Source organism: Leptonychotes weddellii, chromosome 8 (genome assembly GCF_054177405.1).
Source record: "Leptonychotes weddellii isolate Sample4059 chromosome 8, ASM5417740v2, whole genome shotgun sequence".
Classification (NCBI taxonomy): Eukaryota; Metazoa; Chordata; class Mammalia; order Carnivora; family Phocidae; genus Leptonychotes; species Leptonychotes weddellii.
Genome location: NC_138376.1, coordinates 96,749,999 through 96,774,449, shown reverse-complemented (window position 1 = coordinate 96,774,449; position 24,451 = coordinate 96,749,999). Strand labels below are relative to the sequence as shown.

The window sequence follows — 24,451 nt, the reverse complement described above, 5'->3', positions numbered from 1 at the left end:
AGCAACCAAGATCTCCTTCAATAGGTAAATGAATAAATAAACTACAGTATAACCATACAATGGAATATAATAAGTGTATATTGCTAAATGAAAAAAGCCAGCCTGAAAAAAAAGAACACATATTGAGTGATTTCAACTATATAGCTAATGATGGTGACCATCTTTTCTTGTGTTTATTTGCCATCAGTACATTCTTCGGTGAAATATATGTACAAATCTTTTGTCCTTTTTTCTTTAAATTAGGGAAATGGAAATTAAAACATTGTACTCCTATCAAAATGGTTAACATATTAAAAAGACTGCCCTTACCAAGTGTTGGCAAGAATGTGGGGGAACTCTAACTCTCCTATGATAGTGGGGGACTGTAAATTGGTGCAACCACTTTGGAAAATAGTTTGCCAGTTTCTTAAAAATTAAATATATACCTGCCATATGACCTAGTCATATTACTCCTAGAAAAAAGGAAATTCATGTCCATACAAAGACCTGCACATGAAGTGTTCATAGGAGCTTTATTTCTAATAGCTTCAAACAATTTGAACAATTTGAACATCAAATAACATTTGGAAACAATCCAAATGCCCACCAACAGATGAATGGATAAACAAATAATGGTACATCTATACAATGAGATACTATTAATCAATTAAAATTAATAAACTAGTGATATATGCACCAACATGGATAAATCTCAAATTGATTATACCTGGTTAAAAAAAAAACAAAGAAAGTACATACTATATGATTCCATTTTATAAAACTCTAGAAAATGCAAGTTCTCTATAGTGATAAAAAGCAGATCAGTAGCAGCTGGGGTGTGTGCCAGAAGCAGAAAGAGGAATTCCAATGGAGTATGAGGAAAATTTGAGCGTGGGGAATATTTACGTATTTCTTGAATATGGGTAATGATTTCCATGAGCATATACATATGTCAAAATTTATCAAATTTTATACTATAAATATATGCAGTTTTGTGTATGTCAGTTATAACACAATAAAGCTATTAAAAGTACACCAGAAAAAAAAAAAAAAAAGGTAGGGTAAGGGAAACACGTTAAGTAAGACTGCCAAAGTTCGTAGTTGTTGAAGCTGGATGATAAGCTTGCAGATTTCATGATAATATTCTCTTTTCCTTTGTGTATATTTGAAATTCTTCTATTACTAAAAGTTATTTTAAAAGGAGCTTCTGTTAGAAAAAAATAACATGAAGAAACTGAAAACACAGGCTACAAACCTAGAAGAGAGATTTGTAATCCACATAATTGATAATGGATTAGTATGAAAAATTTATTTATATTCCAATTCATATAGATAAAAATAATTTTCTCAAACTGAACACATTCTTGTGGTGAGCACTCGGATCAAGCAATAGGACACTGCCAATCTCTCATAAGTCCCCTCTTGCTTTCTAAGAGAACTACCCTTTCCCCAAGGTGAACACTCCTGTGTCCTATCACCATACATTAGTCTAGCCTGTTGTATAATACATATATTAGTCACATAGTTATGTATATTTTGTGTATCTGGTACTTTATATCAACTTTGTGAGGTTCATCATATTTTTGTGAATAGTTGTGAGCTGTTTATTCTCATTTCTGTGAAAATATATATTTATCCATTTCAGTGTTGCTGAACATTTGGGTTGTTTTCTATTTTTGGCTATTTCAAGCTATGTGCATTCTGGTACACGCCTTTTGATGAATACATGTATGTATTTGAGTATATTCAGGAGTGGAATTGGTAGATCATAAGATATACAAATCCTGTTTATTATAGATTAACTGCCTCTTTATCTCCAAAAACAATTTTCCAAAGTATTTGGATAAATTTACACTTCATCCAGCAGTGTATGAGTGTTTTCATTGCTCTATATCGTCACCAAGCTTATACATTGTGTCTCTACATTACAGTTATTTTGGTAGGTATTTAATGGTACCTCACTGTACTTTTTTAAAGTAAATGTTATTTTTTAGAACAGTTTTAAATTTACAGAAAAACTACAAATTGTAAGAGAGCTCCCAAATATCCTGCATCCAGTTTCCCCTATTATTAATATCTTACATTAGTATGGAATATTTGTTAAGATTTATGAACCAATATTGATACATTATTTTTAACTAAAGTTCACCATCCTTTCCCAAGTCCCTGACAACCACTTAAATCTTTCTACTGTCACTATAGTTTTGCATTTTAGATTTGTGATTAATTTTGAGATAATTTTTGTATAAGGTGTGAAATATGAAGTCTTATTGCCATATAATATAGGTGATCATGATGTCTGAACAAAAATTTTACTTCTTTGGTTCTAATATGTTTTCTATTTCACTGATTTCTACTTTGATTAATATTTTTTCTTTCTTCTACTTAATTTAGGTTTATCTTTTCATTTTCTTATTTCATAAGATGGAAGCTAAAGTCTTTTAAAGGAGATAATACACGTCTTTCTTATTTCCTAAACCATAATCTAAAAGTTAGATTTTTGTGTGTGTCAATGAGAAGATACTTATATTTAATCATACCTCATAGATAGCCTACCTGCCTCTGAGTACAGTTCGAACTTTTAGAACATCTAGGACTTTGGTCTTCTTGTGAGTGTGCCCTAGTTAGAATGTCTATACAGGAGGGAGCTTAAAGATCATGTAATTTAACATAAGCAAGGAATGTGTCTATATAATGTCACACAGTAAATTAGAAACAGAGTCACACATAAAACTCTTAGCTCCAGACTTTATACCTAATCTTCTTTTCACTATATTGTACTATTTCTTAACCTTGTCCCAATGAACTGTCATAGTATTAACTAAAGTTAGTATCCTACCACAAAATGACACCTTTTAGATAAAATAAAATCCTAATTCATAACATAACAAAAATCCAGTTTATCATATTTAAAAGTTGGATTTTGTACCTTTAGCGTATATGCCTTCTACTTAAAAACATGCCGGCAGATTAATCCAGCAGTTGATTTTACAAGCACTTGTCCTTCTCAGTCTGCACATAGCTGAACTCATTACATCAGTTACTGGCAAAGCCACCAAAATCTTTATATATTACAATGGAAGAGTAGATACTTTTTTGGGGAATTTTAAAGGAGTAGAATATTTTGTATACCAGTCTCAGTCTGATACAGTTTTATTTTATGGCTGGTAGTGTTCAAAGGTACCTCCTAGTTATTTAAGTTAAGGAATGGAAAGAGAAAGAGCAAGAATGAGAGTGGGGGTGGCGGAGGGAGAGAGAGGAGAGGGGAAAGAAAGAGGGAAGAATGGCACTTTTAAGGGTACTGTCATAGTGAGGGGGTAAGATGTTAGAGTATTGACACTCCAAACTTGAAATGTAAAGTCTCCCCTTCTTTAAAGTGCTTACATTATACAGAAAAACAACTGACCAAATGGATAATAAAGTCAAATTCCCATATTTTCAGGCCAAATCATTGTGAGTATTAAAAAGCTTTAGAAAATAGTATTGGTTACATTGGTACTAACTAGGAAAGACTTTAAAATCTTAAATTAAGGGTCTCAAGTGTAATTCAGAATTCCTTCTTTAAGTAAATTTAAAACAAATCCCTACCCCCTGATCCAAATTGTTTCCCCATTAACACATGTGGTTGCCAGTTTAGAGACTCTCATGATAGCTATAGATAATAAACTAAGTTACCAAAAATTTGGTTTAAGTTTTAAACTCAGAATTGTCATCACTTGAATGTAATTTTTATCCATTATAAGTATGAATAGCAATTCTGCATCTTGTTTATTAAAAACACAATAATTATCCACAGGAGTAGTATTTATTTGTTCAAAAAAATTATTAAAATTCAACCACCAAAGAATAAAGCTTTCATCAAAAAAGAAAAAAATGGTTGGAAAAGAGGACATGTTGACTTTGACAGGACATTATTTTGAGGCATCTAATAGCTGTTACTGCTTACAATTCATTTTTCAGTCTGAAGAGTTAACCAACATAAATCCCAGTATTTTAAGGGGGTTAGGGAGGACCATAAAATTAGGGAGAAACAGAAACTGTTTCATGACTTATTGAGCAATCTCATCTAATACTATGGTTATTATATGATTTGAGTTTGCTTATAATGCCGCTAATTCACTAACTTGCTCTTGAAATCCCCATCTACAAATGTCTACATTTGATACTTTTAACATGGAATATTGCAAGGTAGTTGGAAATATACAAAAATATTTTTAATATGCCATACTTTATTTTACCCAATTTGTGTGTTCCTCAGAAATAATTTTCATTTATGCTTAGTTTTCTTCTTGATAATTCAGTTCACAAATTGCGATGTGAATTCTATATTCAAAATTCTTTTGTAAGGTAAATGATTGCTCAGCCTACCTTAGATAGAGAAACTTAGTGATTAAATACATTAACTTAAATACATTAAATATATTAACTATGGGTATTTTCTCATTCTTATTTTGTAGATCAGCTTGGAAGGTAAATCATACCTGCATTTACAAATTATTACCAACCTTTTAACCTTTATTTCTGACCATCCTGAAGTCTATTGGTTCTTTATCACTTGACTTTACATTTCTATTAATCATCTAAAATGTAGACTCTAGGGCGCCTGGGTGGCTCAGTTGGTTAAGCAACTGCCTTCGGCTCAGGTCATGATCCTGGAGTCCCAGGATCGAGTTCCGCATCGGGCTCCCTGCTCAGCAGGGAGTCTGCTTCTCCCTCTCCTGCTCCCCCCTCTTGTGCTCTCTCTCTCTCTCAAATAAATAAATAAAATCTTTAAAAAAATAAAATTAAAAAAAATAATAATAAAATAAAATAAAATGTAGACTCTATAGCAAAGTTTCCTCATGCAAGAGTTAGAAAGCTGAGTGTAGAATAGCAGGTCACAGAGAAGCTAAGAAATCCATTGGTATGAATCAGTATAAATCAGAACAGATATCAGAATCTGGGGCTAAGATATGAAATAATTAAAAAGCAATCAAAGATAGCCTGGGAATAAATGACAAAAACCATGGTACAAATAACAAATGTTACAAAAATTTAGACACAATGGAGATCACTGTATACAGAAAAAAGATCCTAGAGAAGGTGGTTTTACTAGTCAGTGAAGGAATCCTAGATAGGTCTTCATCAAATATGGAAAGTAGATTATTCATCACCTTCTACCTAGACCAAAAGGGAATTTAGAAATGTAAAATTAAGTACATTGCATAATGCCTATTTAATTATTCCAATTCCTGGCATAAACTTCTAGTATTTTGTATCTTATTTAAGTGTGAAATTATGCAGTTGGTAGACATAGGAAGAGTTCATGAATTTTGTTCCTACCACTTTTGAGAACATGATCTTTCTAGACAGCGGGGTCTATTTGTTAAAACTCTTCAAGCACTACCTTACTAGATGTAGTTATCTTTAATTATATTTCCAAACTGATTGTTACTCTCTATAGGTAGGCCTTCTTTCTACCAAAATTCGGGAAATAACATTAATGAACTATTCATTCTATGTAACTTTATATTTTCATTCACACTTACCCTTTCTCATTATGTTAATTCAACTAGGATTCTCATTGTCCTCATGAAAATTCATTACTTCAGGGAAATAGATCCAGTGCACAAATAGAGAGATGACCCTCAGATAGAAGTATGGAAAGCAGATGCTGATAAATAGCAGATGTGGTGACAGGAAACTGGAGAAGTTCTCTTCTGATTGCTTCAATTTGCTCAGTGAATTTGGAAGTTGAGTGAAGACTGTAGGAAGTGTTGTAGTTTAAGGAGAAAGGAGAAGATATGAAATATTTTTTTGAGAAGAGTGAGAGTGAAATAGGATGAGGAATATCCCCATAACTTGCTTTCACTTGGCAACTTGTAACATATCCCATGATTTGCCTATTTATTATCTTTATTTTTGTCTCTACCCAATAGAGTGTAAGTTTCATGAAGGCAGGATTGTTCTCTGTTTTATTCATTGCTGATTGCTCAGTGCCCTAGATCAGCGGGTGCCAAATGTTAGATTCTCAATTAATATTTGTTGAATAACGAAGGAATGAACTCTACATAAGTTGCATGTACTCAGCAAGAAGTAAGCATATTTCCCCAACCCAGAGAACAGGAAAGGCATTACACACCTTCCTGCATATACACAGCAATACACATACTCTTTCCCTCAGTTTCTTGCCCAGATTTTGATAATCATTTGTCTTCTCCCACCAATCATGGTTATTTGGTGACTAAATCAGAAGCTCTCAAACTTGACTATGCATCATTATCACCTGGAAATCATTTTCAGAATATAGCTTCCTGAGCACCAAACTCAAATTTTCTGAATCTGGATATCCAGGTGAGAAATCTCAAATGTATATATTTTAAAACTTCTTCAAGCAAAACTGATACCCAACCAGGTTTGAGAACTCCTGGATTAAATTATTAATATTCTGATGTTAGCTACTCAGCTGCAGAGGCAACATCAGAAAGATACCAATTATGGCTCTACTTGCTTTAGTCTAATGCACACAATCCTGAGAATGGTATCCATGTCTTCAACTATTCATCCCCTGGAAGCACAAAGTCTGATGTGCTTTTTACAATGCTTATTCAATAGTATTAATTCAACACAGTTATCTAGACCTTCTGTGAAATGACAATGGATGAGGTTAAGGCTAAAGTGTAATACAAATTGGATGAAAGAGAAGGAGATGAGAAAAAGAAAAGAAATAGTATTAGTAAAAGAAAAAAGTAACACTGATCTTGGCTGAAGATACACATTTCCTATTTTATAAATTCAGAGTAGTACCCTCAAAGATTAGTTTAAAAGGATAAATAATTAATTCTGTTTAGTCTGACATGCCTCTGGAATAATAAGAAAAATAACCCCTTGACAAAATCATTTTAAATTCCTCTTTCAAATTTTATCAAGTTTTAATTTAAATTTTTTCTAGTTTCATATTCCTAATATATTTTTATATCATTGGTTTCCAAAAATCTAAATTAAAATTAACAGCATTTTCTACCCCAAATTAATACTAATTTCCCCATGTGCATATACAAATACAGAGAATTTCTCTTTAATTTTGATTTTTTTCCAAAAAAAGCTTGTATTATATATATTCTATACCTTATTGTTCCTATTAGTATGTAACAAACCATCCCAAATCATAGTAGCTTAAAACAAAAACAACCATTTAGTTTCCTCACAAATCTCACAAATCTGCAACTCAGATGAGGTTCAGGGGCACAATCTCTGGTCCACACAATGTCAAAGTAGCTCATCAAGGGACTGGAGGATCCACTTTCTGTGATTCATATTCGTGGTTGGCAACTTCGTGCTGAGTGATCACTGGGAATTCAACCCAAAATGTGGCTCTAAAGCCTCCATTCCTCTTCAACCGGACTCCCAAGCTGGCCTCTCCCCAAGCTGCTTGCACTTTTTCATGGTCTGGTGGTTGAGTTCCAAAAGTTAGCATTTCAAGGAACAGGAAATGGAAGTTGTTAGGTTCTTAAAGACTGTTCACAAAAAATGGCACACTTCCACTTGCTCCATATTTTATTGGCCAAATAGTCACAGAACCCAGATTCAAAGGAAGAATATAGATTCCTCTTCTTGATGGGAAGAGTGTCAAAGAATTTGAGGACCATGTTTTAAAACTGCCACATTTGCTTTATTACTTCACAAAATAACATGAACATCTTTCCAAGTATATATAGATCTTGACACATATAGACATGCCTTAGTGGTAGAATATTCTATAGCATACGCAATAATTTATTCCGTTATTCCCCTAAGCATTTAAGTTGATTCCTGTTTTTTGATATTTACAAACACTGATACAGTAAACATTTTTGCACATATATATTTATGCTCTTATTTTTATTCTACAAATGGGACAGCTGAGTCAAAACTACACATTCAAAAATTTAATATTAGCAAATTATTTTCCCAAAAAGCTATAATGATTTATAGTCCTAAATATGTAGAGTATGCTTTTACCAGTAGCCCCCTCAGTACTAAATGTCACCTTAAAAAAAAAATCACAATCTGGTGAAAAAGCAAAATTGTATCTCATCTTAATTCACGTTTTCCAAAATAGAAATGAGGCAAAATTTATTTTTTATAAGACTTTGTCAGTCTTGCTGGAAGTTTGTTGATTTTTTGATCTTTTCAAAACAAAATTTTCTGTTTCTTTGATTTTTCTCTATTTTTCTGTTTTTGTTTTTGGTGTTTTTTTTTTTTAATGTCTTTGACTTCTACCCTTTTCTGGATCTTTTTTCTTTTTTTTTTTTTTTAAAGATTTTTATTTATTTATTTGAGAGAGAATGACAGACAGAGAGCATGAGAGGGGGGAGGGTCGGAGGGAGAAGCAGACTCCCTGCCGAGCAGGGAGCCCGATGCGGGACTCCATCCAGGGACTCCAGGATCATGACGTGAGCCGAAGGCAGTCGCTTAACCAACTGAGCCACCCAGGCGCCCTGGATCTTTTTTCTTATTTCTGCTTGTTTGGGGCTTATTTTGCTCTTCTTATTCTAGTTTCCCAATAAGGAAGTTTGAATTACTGATTTGAGACCTTCACCTCTTTTCTAATGAAAGTATTCCACGCTATAAACTTTCCTTTAAATATTAATTAGTTACATTCCAAACTTTTTCCTATGTTACATTTTCACTTTTATTCCATTTAGAATATATTTTTTAAAGATTTTATTTTTTTATTTGAGAGCGAGAGAGAGAGAGAGCATGAGCGTATGCACAAACTGGGGGTAGGGGCAGACGGGGAGGGAGAAGTAGGCTCCCTGCTGAGCAGGAAGTCCAACATGCTGGGCTCAGTCCCAGGATCCTGGGATCATGACCTGAGCCAAGGCGGACGCTTAACCAACTGAGCCACAGAGGCGCCCCTCCATTCAGAATATTTTTAATATATCTTTAGATTTCCTCTTTTGACCCATGATGACTTTGAAGTGTGTTGTTTAATTTATAAGTATTTGGAGACTTCTAATCCTCCTGCTACTGATGTCTACTTTAATTCCACTATGATCTGAGAACATACTTCATGTGTTGTTGTTTTTTTTAATTTGTTAAGGTTTTATGACCAAAGATATGATCTTAGTGAATATCCTGTGCGTAACTGAAAAGAATTTGTATTCTGCTGGGTTTTGCATGAAGTGTCCTAAATACCACTTAGATCCAATTGGTTGGTGATATTGTTTAGTTCTCTTGATTTTCTGATTTTCTGTCTATTTCTATTAATTATAGAGAGAGGAACACTGAAGGCTCCAGCTATTATTGTGGATTTGTCTATTTCTTCTTTCAGTTCTGTCCATTTTTGCTCTGTTTTGAGATACATACACATTTAGAATCATTATGCCTTCCTTGTATATTGACCTTTTTATCATTATGTAATATCCCTTTTTATCCCTGGTAATTTTCTTTTCTCTGAAGTCGGCTTTTGTAATATTAAAAACAACAACAACACTCCAGCATTAATTTATGAGTGTGTGCATGGTGTGAAAGTCCACTTTTAAAGTGGAACCCAATGACCCTAACACATGATAAGCATGCCCTGTGTAATTCCCTACATTTGTGTGTGGGTGAGACATAATAATTTCAATTGAGGAATAGAATAGGACAACAGAGTTGGGATGTCACTTATGAGATTAAGTTATAAAAGACTGACTTTTATATTTGTTGCTTTTTCTTCATACCCACTATTCCAAGTTCCATTCTGTATGATTTCCCCTCTGAAGAATTTACTTTCATTGTCCTTTTAAAGCAGGTCTGCTGTCCTGCTATCCTCTTAGTTATAACATCCATTTGAGAATGTCTTTATCTTCATTTCTGAAGAAAGTTTTTGCTGAATAAAGGAGTCTGGGTTGACACTTATTCTCTTTTAGTACTTTTTAAACATTGCACACTTCCTTCTGGCCTTCCAGATATCTGATGAGAAATTCACAGGTATTCAAATCATTGTTCCTCTATAAGTAATGCATCATTTTCCTCTGGTTGCTTTCAGTAATTTTTTTTTTTTTTTGTCTTTAGCTTTCATCAGCTTGATTATAATGTGTCCAGGCATCAATTGCTTTTGGTTTATCATGCTTGAGGTTTGCTGAACTTCTTAAATCTATAGGCTTATGTCATTTGACAAATTTGAGAAACTTTCAGTCATTTTTCTTCAAACTTTTTTTTCCCAGCATTTCACTCCTTCCCTCTTTGGGACTCTGATGGCCTGAATGCTTGACACTTTATCATGGCATTCTTTTCATTCTTTAAAAATCTTTTTTCTCTCTGTTCTTTTGATTACATAATATCTGTTGATCTGTCTTCAAGGTCAATGACTCTTTCATCTGTTATCTCCATCCTTATTCTGCTTTTGAGCCCATTCAATGAGAATTTGGGTTTTTTTGGTGGATTTGTTTGTTTCAGTTACTTTATTTTTCAGTTCTAAGATTCCAATTATTTCTTCTATATATCTTATATTTCTTTACTAAAGCTTTCTATTTTTTTTTCCATTGCAAAAGTGTTTACAGTTCCTTGCTGCAGCATTTCTATAATAAGATATTTAAAGTCTTAGATGATTCCAACACCTGTGTCACCTCAGTTTTTATATCTGTTGATTACCCTTTCCATGCAATTTGAAATATTTTTAGTTCTTTATGTGCCAAATAATTTTGGATTGAATCCTGAATGTTTCGAATATTATGTTATGAGACAGTAGGTCCTGTTTAAATCTTATCGGGAATGTTGATATTCTTGTTTTAGCAGGCAATCGATCTGGTTAAGTTCAGGCTATCAGTTCTAACCTACCTTCTATGCTCTGTAGTTCCAATGTCAATTCAGTTTTCAAAGCCTTTGCAGTTCTATTTGTACATGTCCCACATGGGCACCAACCACTGGTCACTCTGTGACCTGGATTATAGTCTTTTGGTTATTTCCCTTCTCAAAGTCTTTAGTATAGTGATTAGGCTCAGGTCTATGCATGCACAGCTCTGGGATGAGTCCAGAGTTAATTAATAATCAATTTATGAAATCATTTTCCAAACAACTTCCCTCTCCATGGTCCCCTCCTCAATATTTACCAATTCTTTGGACTCCTCTTTTCATATTTATCACCAGAAATCTGGGATTTTAGTTACTCCAGCCTCTTACACACTTCTGTGACTAGACCCAAGTAGCGAGAAGACAGAGAGGAGGAAAAACAATGGGAAGGGGGGGGCGTGTAATAGAGAGGGAGTTTATCCCATCTTCTTGGATTGGAGAAGGAACTCTACTACTTACTAGTTGTATGACATTAAGACACATCACTTAGTGTCTTTAGACTTCAGTTATCTCATCCATAGAAAGGAAGGTTTCACCAGCTCTGGTATAAGATTCATCTTGAATTCTTAGTAAATATGCTGACCTCAGAGGCCTCATGCTAAGATTCTCATTCAATAAGTCAGGCCTACAAAATTGCATTTTAATAAATACCCAAAGTGATCTAGTACATGTTGCTTAGCAACTACAATTTAGAAAATATAATCAAATATTCCAATTTCCTTCTGGTTTTATCTTGAAACTTTTTATTAGGAAACAAATAAAAGCAGAATTCAAATTTAAAAAAAAAATCCCACAGAGCTTCTAACCTTAAGTGTTCTTAGAACCTTGGTTTACAAAATTTATGAATCTCCTAAACTCAACTTTTGGAGTTGACAGAAATTACTGTATGGTTTAAAGTCTTTTACCTGAAAGACAAGAGTGGGCAATGTGGAGATTTAAAATACAATAACTTGGGAAGTGCAAAAAGGTATTAGTTTGATCCACAGGAAACATATTCAATTATTTTCACTTACAAAAAGAGAAATATCCTATTATTCAACTTAGGTCATTTTCTTTTAGTTTGTCACTTCCCATAATTTAGTAGGCACAATTTCCTTCAGTCTTTTTCCCTACATTACTGAGCAAGGCTATTTATAAGATGGCTTGATGGATAGGATATTATTCTGAGGATTTTAGGTCATTACTTTTAAGAGTTGAGAAGGGTATGTTTGTGCTAAAGATAAGAGTAACTTTAGTTATTTTCTTTGTGAAGTTATTTACTAGTTTTACCTAATCTACAGTCCCTTCTGACAGAGCAGAGAAAATGGATAAATCTGCAGAGATTAATTGGTCCCTGCCATATTAGTCAGGTAGCTTCTTAAGGGTTTGAGCTTTAAGTTATCTAACTGGTCAGCCACGAGTTTGGTTAACAGCACACTAAAAAGAATGAACAAAGTTCCAAAATGTGGAAGGAACAAAGAGATCATCCATTTTTTTCATTCTATAAATATTTACTGAGGTTTTGCAAGGCACCACTAGACACTGTGGGGAATTCAAATATAAATAAGATCCGTTCTTTTTTCTCTAGAGGCTAACAATTTAGTGGGAAAAGAGATACATGTACAAGCAATTACATTACAAGGTAGATTGTGTGACAAAGGGTTATAATTTTAGTAGCATCTCTAATGAAATAAGTATGTCTACTCATTCGAATGGCACCCAGTGGAGTTGGTGTATGTTTGTTCTCATTTCTCTTTTTAAGAAAACTCAATAAAGTCATAATATCTTTAAAAGAAATCAAAACAGGTTTGTTTATTACACATATTGTGAAGTAAATATTTGCAACTTACCTCTAAAAATAGCACTGCATCAGTTTGACTCATTATTCAGAAATTGTAGTTCATGCTTGGGAACTTATAGCAAAATAAAACACCACAAATTTTCTCAGCAGAGCTTCTGGTTACCAGCAAGATAGTTTTGACTGAATATTGTTTCAATGTTTAATTTAAATGAACAATGAAAGAACATATAGATACTCTGTTGCTTCTTAACTATCCCACTTTGGGGGCAGAGGGGTGCGTGTAAACTTGTGTTATTTTATTATATTATTCAGTTTATTTCTTTTTGTCATAGCACCTGGTTTGAGGGTACAGCATCATTTGCAGGGAATTATATGAATGGCATGTTAAAATCTATTATAGTACCAGTGACAGCAAAGCCCAAATAAATGGATGTTTTTTTGACCCTGGGACTTACCAGAGGATCTCAACAAGTTTTATAGGCATTAAGTAGTAAAGCCTCAAATCAGCTCTGAAACAGAGATATTATGCAGGGTTGGTGTTACAAACCATCCAGGCACCAGGAGAAACATATTTAAACAGAAAATCCTTGGAGAAACATCAAGCTGAGACTGAACAATACTGCCCCTCTCTTAAGTACAGAGTGTGTGTTAATGCAGATGTTCTCCAACTTTGTTATACCTAAAAACCATTGAGGCAATTTGTTAAAAGGAGAGTTATCAGAGCATACTTCTAAAACCTGAGTATTTTTTTAAAAAATACAGATTCTGCCTCAGTGGGTCTAGAATCAGACCATACTTTAAGTACCAAAAGCCAGCACTAACATCACCTAAAATCAGTAAATCAAGGTGGAACCTTCCTTGTTAAAACACAGATTGTTGGGTTTCACCCACAGAGGGCCTGATTCAGGTCTAGGGGTAGAACCCATGAATTTACACTCCCAACAAGCTCCCAGGTGATTGCTGATGCTGCCTGTTTGAAGATCACAGTTTGGGTAACACTGATCTGGATTGCTCTTCGGAGCTACTGGGGTCTGAACATTTTGATTTTTAACATACCTCCCTGATAATTATAGTGAACATAAAAATTTGAGAACCATAAAGCCAACACAGACTGACTGGCTATAGGAGGCTGACCCTGGAACAGGCAGCAAATGGTACATATCCTCAAAAGCCAAGTGTTACTTCAGCCAAAGCCAGAAAGCCAGATGGAACAATACAAGAAGTAGATTAGTGAGTGGAGATAACAGGTGGATGTGTGAACACAAAGGAACCAAGCCAACCTTGACTCCAGCTCCAGAGTCCTTACACTTCAAGGCTTACCCTGGCTTAGTAGTAGTGGGTAGAGGAAGTAGGATCTGATCAAGGCAATGGGTGGTAATGTGGCTAGACGCAATCTAAATATATTGTGGTTAAAGAAGGGAAGCCAAAGGTCAAAGCCAGTTCTGAGGACGTATTAGCAGAAAAATGAGTCGTGGGGTGACAAGCTAGAAAATTAGGAACAGGTCAGGACATATAAGCATAAAGTGGTTCAGAGCAAGCTGCTCAGGACAGAGGCTCAATTTTAAGTTGTACTGGCTAGACTGATGCCTTAACTGGAAGAGCTGAGAGAATTTGACATGGACATTCAAAACATTGTATCTATTTATTTAGACACTAATACCTGCACACCCCACTCCCTGCCTTTACTTGAAAATAGTTTCTTATAGTTTACAAAACATACTTCCATTCTCCATTTAATGAGTCTTTTTTCTTCATCCACCAAGCTACCTGTCATTTTGATAATTTTATTCCTACTTGTCCCAATTTTTTCTGTTGCTACTTAGAGCAAAATTGCTAAATATCTTTTTCAAAAAAATAATTTTTTAAAAGATTTTATTTATTTATTTGATAGAGAGAGAACACAAGCGAGGGGGAGCAGCAGAGGGAGAGGGAGAAGCAGGCTCCGCACCCAGCAGGGAGCCTGATGTGGGGCTCTGTCCCTGACTGAGCCACCCAAGCACCCTTTTCTTTTCTTTTTTTTTTTTTTTAAGCACCCTTTTCAAAAAACAGTTCTATCCTGGAAACTGAAGTTCCCAAAGTGTTCTGATTTTTCACCTGGCTAAAGTTCTAACAAAGTTATTTCTCAAACTAAGGTATGAAGACAACCTGCAGCATCATGATTAAAATGAAAATTCTTGGGCATCACCTACTCAGTCTGAATCTCTGGAGCTGAGCTCCTTGCACAAGCACTTTTAAGCAGTTCCCCTAGAATTTTTTATTCACACAAAAGGTTGAGAATCACTGTAATTATTGCCTTTCCACTCTTTCTCCCCTCTGGGTAGACTTCAGCTATTACAAATTTAGTAACTTGCATTACCCCTTCTAGGTGAATAATTCAAAATAGCTTTTTAAAGACACAAGATTTATGTCATTCCTGGATATCCTAAAACTACTTAAAAATGGCAAAAAAAATTAGAAAACATTTAATTACAATTAAGAGGTTTTTTCCCAAATTAAAATATACACTGTAAAGATGGGTTTAGACCAGATCCTCATAATATCAAACCAAATAGAATTATACTCTGGGGTGCATAAAGTGAAAAACTATCTCCAATGTTAATTTGAGATAACCCTATCAACACTAATATCTAAGAACATGGAAAATAAATTAAATGAGATACAGGCTGATTAACATTGTCCTCTACTTTATAGCCCAGAACATCATGTTTGTTTGTTTGTTTATTTTTGGTTAGGTTAGAAGGATAAACCATCACAGTAGCCTCTGGGCACATTTACAGCATTTTATAAGAGACATTTTACAGTTTCTGTGTAAATTCTGAGCAGCTTAAAGTGAAGACTAGCTCTGCTATTTAAAACGATTTCTGGTTTGTTTCAACTTGAAAGTGATTTAATACGAGGCCCACAGAGAAAATCTGTCTCAGTAATCAAATTATAACAAGTAAGGATTAAAAGTATTAAGCAGTTTAAGCAAACTTTTCAGCTGCCCTGTTTTTTTTTACTAGTGGGGGGATAGAAGCCCATTTGAAGTTGGCTGTGAGAATAAGTACAACAAAATTATAAGAATGAAAAACAAAAACTGCCTTTTTTGTTTTGGTTCATTATACATCTCCAGCAACAGTGTTTTTCAAACACTTGGTTTGGCCAAACCCTAGCCTTTTTCCCAAGGACGTTCTGTCTCAGTCTACTATTCCTTTTCTGAATTATAAAGCCAACTGTATTTTACAGGTAAATTTAATTTACATTTTAAGATTCATTTGTACTTAATTCATCAAAGTGTTTTGTCATGTGAGCTACTGGGTCTTGCAGAAGGCTTGTGATCTTTTTAATAGACTTTTATAACCTATTTTTTCTCCTGTCTTAGAAACAGGAAGTCACTTTAGCCAAAAGCAAACAAGGTTAAACTCCAGAGTGTTCGGTTTGGGCTTGACATTTAGAAACACAGATCCAAATGGGTCTTGAGCTTGACAAAACATTCCTTCCTTTATTAGGTGAAAAGAAAACATTTAGGGTAAAAACAAAAATGATTAAAGTGGGAATGCATTGCTTTTGTCTTTTATAAGCAAAAATAAAACCACATACTCCTTTTCTAAAAAAAAGAAAAAACTCTTGAAAAATGTGTAAGCCAAATTAATTTCTGATAGGTTGTTTATTATATACACTGCAAAAATACATAGCACATATAGCAAATTTATATATAAACACATGCATTTATAAATACATAAGGCTATATGTATACGTGCATATATAAAGTTACAAATGCATTTATAAAGTTTCTGCTAGTTAAGAATGTATTTAGCTATTACTTTTCTAAAGTGACTAAATTGTATTAAATAGTATATAATAATGGGAAAAGATCTCAAAAAAAGCATATGGCTGAATTCGTAGACTCCTAGAAGTTCAGTGCCCCAAATATACAAAATGATTGTTAATTAACCTACTTTTAAACTCTTCAAGGAAAAAGAGTTCAAATTCTTCTGCAGTCATGAGGTAAGATTAAGAGCAAACTGATCACTGGTTTCCAGCAGGAGTATAGGCAATGCTGGCCTAAATTTTTAATCTTTCCAAATCTCTAATAAAAACAAACGAACAAACAAAAAACACACAGAGATCCCAGAATAACAAACAAAACAAAATTTCATGACAGACACCTAAAGCAAAATTCAAAAAAAAACGTATTCCTACACCCCCTAAACTTTCATCTGCCATCAGGACTACATGCTATCAGCAACTGTATAGGAAAACATGGAGAGAAGACAAAAGCACTTCGAATGAGGGTGAGACATAGAAAACAAATTCCTAACAGGTATTTCCCTCAAAATGAGATGTCCTTACTAATGTGAAAGGCTCAGTGACCCTATCTGAAAACAGCAGACACGTGTGGGAGGGGCCCTCAGAGGCTGTAATTCATGAGTGAGTTCAAGGGACCACAGAACAGACAGATTATGCAGGGGAGTCTCAACTCCAAGAACTCTCCAAATTAACCAACCTAAGGTCCCTTTCAAAACACATGCTCAACCTAAGGGGAACAGCTGGGAGGAGAAGCTAAACAGAGCAGAGTGGAAACACTAGGACAAAGTAAAGAGAAGCTCCAGAATAAAAGAATGGGGGAGAAGGCCAGAGGTAGGAGGCTAAGAAAGCTTACTTGACCCTTCCTTTCTTTGAATATAGGAAAACACTTCTCACTCAAAATCAGCGAGAGGAATGCAATGTAGACAGATGCCATGTTAAGTTTTTATAAGGAAAAAGAACAGTGAGCAAAATAATATTCATGTAGACAATAGAGGCATGCCAGAAACCATCCTACAAAATAGATTAAAAATATCTAAAATATTAGAAAAATAGCTAAAAGAATTAAGAAAATAATAGAAACTATGAAAGAAAGCCAAAAGAATTAGAAACATTCAGAAATGAGCTGATGGGGAAAATAAGGAATATTTGAAAAGGAAGAGGACAGAACTCAGGAAAGACTTAGATAAAAAAGTACAAATGTTTTCAGAAATGATGACTAGACTAGTAGGAACACAAGAACAAATAAATGAATTTGGATAATGGATAATGCCTTTGGGTACATGGATATTGCCTTCCAAAAAACAGAATATGGTAAAGAGGAAATTTTAAAAATATATAAAAGTTTTAAAAAAAGAAATGAAACCATTTAAAAGAAAGAAAGTGAAAGAAAAAAGGAAACAAGATCCACAACCTATGTCATGGAAGTCCCCAGAGAAGATACCTAAAGCAATAGAAGAGACTCAATACTAAAATGTATCATCTAGGAAAACCTTTCTGAAATAAATAAAGAGCAAATATATTAAAAGAGCAAACCATAGGCCTAAAAAATTTTTAACAAAAAGAGACCACATATTGTTAAAGTAAAACTAACTTTTAAGGGGAAAAAAAGTCCTTTGAATATCTAGAAAAAAAGACAAAGTGATTTGTAAGGAAAGAAAACCTGATGGTCATCATGCTTTTTAACAAGAACACTTCATGACAAAAGACAATGAAATATCTTAATATATTTGAGATACTCAAGGAAAGAAAGCATAAGCCAAGGCTTTTACATGCAAAGTGACTTTCAAGTAAAAATGCTGAACTTTTTATGAACATACAAGAATTCAGGAAATATTGCCCCATGGAGCCCTTCCTGAGTAATCTCCTAGAGAACAAACTTTGGACAATCAAAATGACTACAGTCAGTAGCATAGGGACCAATGGTGAGAATTTAATACATATTTATTTGTGGAACTAATATTAAATTAAATAATGGATACAAAGAAAACATTATAGTACATAATGGCTATATATTCGGATGACATATACACAGCACTATTATTGAGAAGTACAGGAAGGGAATATAGAAAATAGAATAAACTTGCTAATTACCTTGAAAAACATTGCTAGATAATAAATGAAGGTAGCATAGAGTTAGAATATCACTAACCCTTAATGAAATAATGCATCAATACAATAATTTTTAATGGTAGTTAGCACCATAAAAAGAGAAACAACCAGACAACATGTGCATCCTGATAAAAGTACACATCACCATCTATGAAGTATTTTTGTTTTATATAAAAAAAATCAAACCTGAATTTGAAAGTCTCTGAATCTAGTAGTTTACAGAAAACACAGGGGAAAGAAGAACATGTTAAATAAGCCCACAGGGATACATCCCAGACTGTGGGAAATTCTCTGGGACTAATTACTCAGTCTTTTCTACAAACTAATTTCCAGGGGTAAAGGAGTGAAATGGGCTTAGAGCTCAAAAGAGACTTAGGACACTTGTCAAACAATTACAATGTGTAAGCTTTATTTGAATCCTGATTTGAACAAAAAATTAAAAAAAAATAATTATGAAGTAATTGAGGAAATGAGAATACTCTGTTGGATATATGAAGATATTAAGGAAATAATGGGGATTTTAAATAAACTATAGTTCTATTTCTTAGAAAAGAATAAACAACTGACTTAAAAAATCTTATCTTTACTATTATATAGTCACACTATTTAACTTATGAATATGCTAGCATAAAATTACAGTACAGCATCATGGTAACATTATATTACATTGATCAAATAGAAATTTAGAAGTTCCATGGATGAAAATAAAGAACTTAAATGCTAGAAAGTGTATCAAATGAGACCTAGTCTAATAAATTATTGCTTGGCCCCAAACCTGTCATTTTAAGGATGTGCAATCATGAAACTTTGAGTTCACTAATTAATCTATTCCATAGACATGATTATTTTTCTATTACACTATTTTTGTGTCTAAAATGAGCTCTCTTTGGCTTATGTTTGAACACATTTCCTTTATTTGGCTTCTTAGAAATGGCCATATCAAGACAGACCTGGATTTGCTATCTTTTTATCACTGACCACTTGGTCGTTTTGAGAAAGAGCCTCAGGGAATAGATGTGAAGATTAAATGAAAAGTATTTAAAATGCTGGCATGTGAAAAGCATTCACTAGTAATTATTATTGTATAAAAATTTTTATTGATAGCTGTATCATGCAGGACCCTTACTCACATAAAAAGCAGTCCACCATAGCTAACTTTAAGAAAAAGGGTATTACTGAAAAAATAAAGTTAGGTAGTTTACAAAATTTCTGAGAGAACCAAAAATTGAGTTTAAATACTACAGAGCCAGGAATAGAGCATCAAAGAGAAATGCCCAAACTTCTATTCTAGTGTACTCACAACTGATAGACAAATACCACTTTGCTGTGTAACAACTAAAACACCAGGGACAGTTTGCCAGAAACTCCAGTAACTTAGACTCCAGGTTGCCTTAAAAGAACCAAGTGCCTCCACCATCAGGACTGCCAACTGATCTGATCTCCTCAACATAACCACTACCACTCACTTCCGCCTCCAGGTCTCAATGACTATATCTGCTTGGTGGAACCTAGGTCACAAGTAGAACCCTTGCGGCAAAGGGTTCTGAGAAATACAGCTTTAGCCTAGACTCTATTGCACAAAAATTATGCTGGAAGGGAATCAAATGCTTACTAGGTGAACTAAAATAAGTGTCATGTTCTAAAATACTTAAATTCAATCTGTGTTCTAAAATACTTAAATTCAATCTGTGTTTTCCCTCTTTAATGTAAGTCTTGCTGACTCCTCTAATCCTCCTCCATGGGACAATTTTTTACTGAATATCTTTATCTTTACTGAGTTTCTCCAGTCTTTCCACACCCTACCTCAAATGTTATTAACCTTGTCCTTTTTTTTTTTTTTAAGATTTTATTTATTTATTTGAGAGAGAGAGAATGAGAGAGAGCAAGCACATGAGAGGGGGGAGGGTCAGAGGGAGAAGCAGACTCCCTGCCGAGCAGGGAGCCCGATGCGGGACTCGATCCAGGGACTCCAGGATCATGACCTGAGCCGAAGGCAGTCGCTTAACCTACTGAGCCACCCAGGCGCCCTAACCTTGTCCTTTTATTCTAATGTGTCTAATTAATGCCGAGTAGAGCAGAAGGATGACTTTTTAAAAAGGTATACATTTGCTAAAATATCCCACTCTATTGTGACTTTTATGAAAATAAATCGATTTTGCAGATACATGTTTGACTTGTTTGATATGATCTATTTTTCCTATGTAGCCATCTAGAACATATTGTATAATATTACCATGTATTTTTTTAATTAAACCTATAATTTGGTTTTAGATTATCTTCTAAAGTCATTAAGAAAGATAATTATCTTCTGAAAAGTATTTAGGATATGTTAGAAGCTACTTTTTAAAAGCATAAAGCAGGGGGTGCTTGGGTTGCTCAGTCAGTTAAGCTTCCAGCTCAGGTCTTGATCTCAGGATCATGAGTTCAAGCCTCATGTTGGGCTCTACCCTGGGTGTGGAGACTACTTACAAAAAAAAAGGGGGGGAGGATAAAACATCATATATATTACAAAACTATTTTTTCAAAAATAATAATCCCCAAATGATACTTCTGCTATAAAACAAGGCCAAGTCCAAAATTCATAGTCTTTAAAATAGAAGGGCCACCATTTTTCCTCTTCTCAGCTTAACATTCATTGTTTATGGCTACTTTTGGAACTTAATGAAATTATACAAGCTATATTTATTCATGTTCTCACCTCTGGATAGCATCTCTTTACTGAAGGATTTTTTTCCAATAGCCATACATACCATGAAATCATTTAAGTATAAGTAAAGTCAATGAAAGGTGAAGGACTTTTGTCTTCCAAGGAAGTCGGTTGATAAATGCATCAGCTCATCTAAGTTTGCCTACCAGATGTGATTTGACTTTAACATTTCATAATTCTGTTTGCAAGCAAAGTGAAAAAGGAAACAAATGAACAAATATAATTTGTTGAGGTCTGTGAATTGAATAGAGAAGTGTGGAAAGAGATGAAGGTAGGGGTGAAGGAACTGCTTGAAGGCAAGAATGAATCATTAGGATATGATACAGAAGGTAATGAAGAGCAAATGGTTTAATGATGCCAGAGGAACACCTGATCTTGGCTATTGAATAAGAGGGTAGAAAGACAGTGGGTAGAAATCTTTGGTTCATAGGGCACCTGGGGGGCTCAGCTGGTTGAACCACTGACTCTTGATTTGGGCTCAGGTCCTGATCTCAGGGTGGTGAGATGGAGCCCCACATCGCATCAGACTCCCTACTCAGTGGGGAGTCTGTTTGAGATTCTCTCTCTCGGAGCACCTGGGTGGCTCGGTCAGTTGAGCGGCTGCCTTCGGCTCGGGTCACGATCCCAGGGTCCTGGGATCGAGCCCCGCGTCGGGCTCCCTGCTCGGTGGAGAGTCTGCTTCTCCCTCTCCCTCTGCCTGCCTCTCTGCCTACTTGTGCTCTCTATCTCTCTGTCAAATAAATAAATAAATAAATAACCCATGCTTAAAAAAAAAAAAAAGATTCTCTCTCTCCCTCTGGCCCTCTCCCTACTCACATGCTCTCTCTCTCTCTCTTAAATAAATAAATAAATCTTAAAAAAAAAAAAGAAGAAATCTTTGGTTCATTGGCTTAAAACAGGTATATTTCAAAGTTCTCGTTTTTGATAAACTACAGGCTGTTTTCAATCTAGTACAAATATTCATGTACAAATATTAGTGGTCAGATGTTCCAAACAATGGTAATTGGTTGATGGACTGAAACTTTTTAACTAACATAATAAAGAAATAATAATTAAAACCAGAGAAGAAAACTACAAAACTATAAGTAGTCTTTGCCCCAAAGAACTTTCAGAGCCACCCTCACAGATGGTAACCAAGTTTGATAGGCCAGAGAGAGATAGGCAGTTTTCAGGCTTCCTTCTTGTGCCAAGATTATTGGACCAATGTCAGAGACAATGACCAATCTCTTTCAAGTTGGCCCAGAGGGATCTGGCAAGCAAAGTTCAAATCTCTGCAGAATATTTCATCCTTACAATGAACTACAGGCCCTGCTTGTGTTTACCATATGGGTTTATTCTTAAGTCAATTAAAAGATAAGCAGTCTCAGAAAACATATGGTACATATTCCACAATACTTTAGAGAAACTGTACAATGTATCTTCCATAGAATCTACAATTTAACAGAGAATTAAAATTTGCCTTACAGTCACACAAAACTTGCTAGTATCAGATTGTCCTTAAGTACAAGTAGATAAATTTATTTTGCCATTCTTAATAGGAGAAAAATTGCAGACCATCCAGTATAGAAATTCTGCAATTTTTGTTCTTTTAAGACTAGCAAAATGTATTCTTTTGCTAGCCATAATATACGAACCAATGTACACTCTTTTATACCTATGTAAGTCACATTCTCAAAGGCATGCAATACAGTTTAAAGAGTTTTTGGTTATTATGCCCTGAAGAAACATTTGAGATAACAATTCTACTAATTAATGTTGACATATTCTGTTTATTTAAAAGTATATCAGTATGAGGGTCGCCTGGGTGGCTCAGATGGTTAAGCGTCTGCCTTTGGCTCAGGTCATGATCCTAGGGTCCTGGGATCGAGTCCCGCATCGGGCTCCCTGCTAGGCAGGGAGCCTGCTTCTCCCTCTGCCTCTGCCTCTCTCTCTCTCTCTGACTTTCATGAATAAATAAATAAATAAAAACATTTAAAAAAATAAGAAATAAATAAAAGTATATCAGTATGAAAATTCTTTAATAATATTTCAATCATTCTTCAAGTACGCATGATTTAAAATTGCCATCTTTTCCTCTGAGTATAATAAAACATGAGTTTATAAGGTATGTCCAGGTAGTATCTGGGGTATATCTATTGGAGAAAGTGTTTTGGGGCACCCAAAGAAGATGACAAGATCTCTTTAATTTACAATGTAAAGCAACCATGCTATTTTATAGCAGGCAATTTTTGTACTTTTCTCCTTGTCTTTATTTTTAGTCTCTATGATGTTTTGTTCCCAGATGTCGGAATGTAGCTAAACAGGGGCTGCTGCTAATTATTGAGCAAATATCCATATGAAGTCCAGATGTTAATGTGTGATCATTTTTTTCTATCATCAAATACATTTCTTTTTGAGTCATGTTGAGATTGGATAAGAATCTTCCTACACTTTACCTTCGTCATTTGGAGCCCTTACTTTATTTAGTCTTCAGTCAGTTACCTATCATTTACCTACACTCTTATGTGAAGTTTATATCCAAATGAATTAACTTTATGTTTTTTATTTTGTTAAGTATAATCTGACTTAAATTTCCATAAGAAGAAAACCTCTTAAGAAAGACATTTTTATGTGCAATTTATAAAATAAAATGTTGAAACTAAGCACAAAGAGAATATTTGGAGAGAAAACAAACACTACATTTAGCTAGATGTTAACATCAAATGTTTTCTTCCAGAGAAATGGTTATTAATAATAGAAGAACAATATAAAACCCTAAGTTAATTGTGGGAATTTTCAAAGCTTCTCTGGGCTGGAAGAAAATAAAAAAGCAGTCAATCTCTCATGGCTTACCAATAGATCAATATATACTCTTCATATTAATAAATTTGAATATTTTAATTTGAAATTTATCTACTGAGTCTATACTTCAGAACAATATAGCTGTTTAAGTAGAGAAAATTGCCACAATGCTTTCTAACACTAAATTCCTATTATAAACTAACTTCACATGGTTCTGAATCCTCTAGAAATATTAGCATTACAAACCGAACACTCGACAATAGAAAAACCACATTTCAGTAACTCTCATATGGGAATAAAATAAGACTAGAACAAAACCAAAACTTACAATTTTTTTTAAAAGTCAGTAAGTTTAAAATTGTTATGGTACTACCATACAATTCCCTTTTTTTATTCTTGGAAACACTGAAAAGCACTTTATTAAAGTATATTTCAGTTACTCTCTCCATAAACACATAATTTTTTGTAGACAAAACTGGGTGAAGAAATCCAAGAGATATTATAATTTC

General features: G+C 34.2%; 1 long non-coding RNA gene across 1 annotated transcript in view; it reads right to left on the bottom strand.

Annotated features, from left to right (window-relative positions):
* The window catches only part of LOC145723097 (uncharacterized), a 178,508-nt gene that overhangs the window by 136,089 nt on the left and 17,968 nt on the right, over positions 1 to 24,451 (bottom strand). The gene's annotated exons all lie outside the window — the stretch shown is intronic.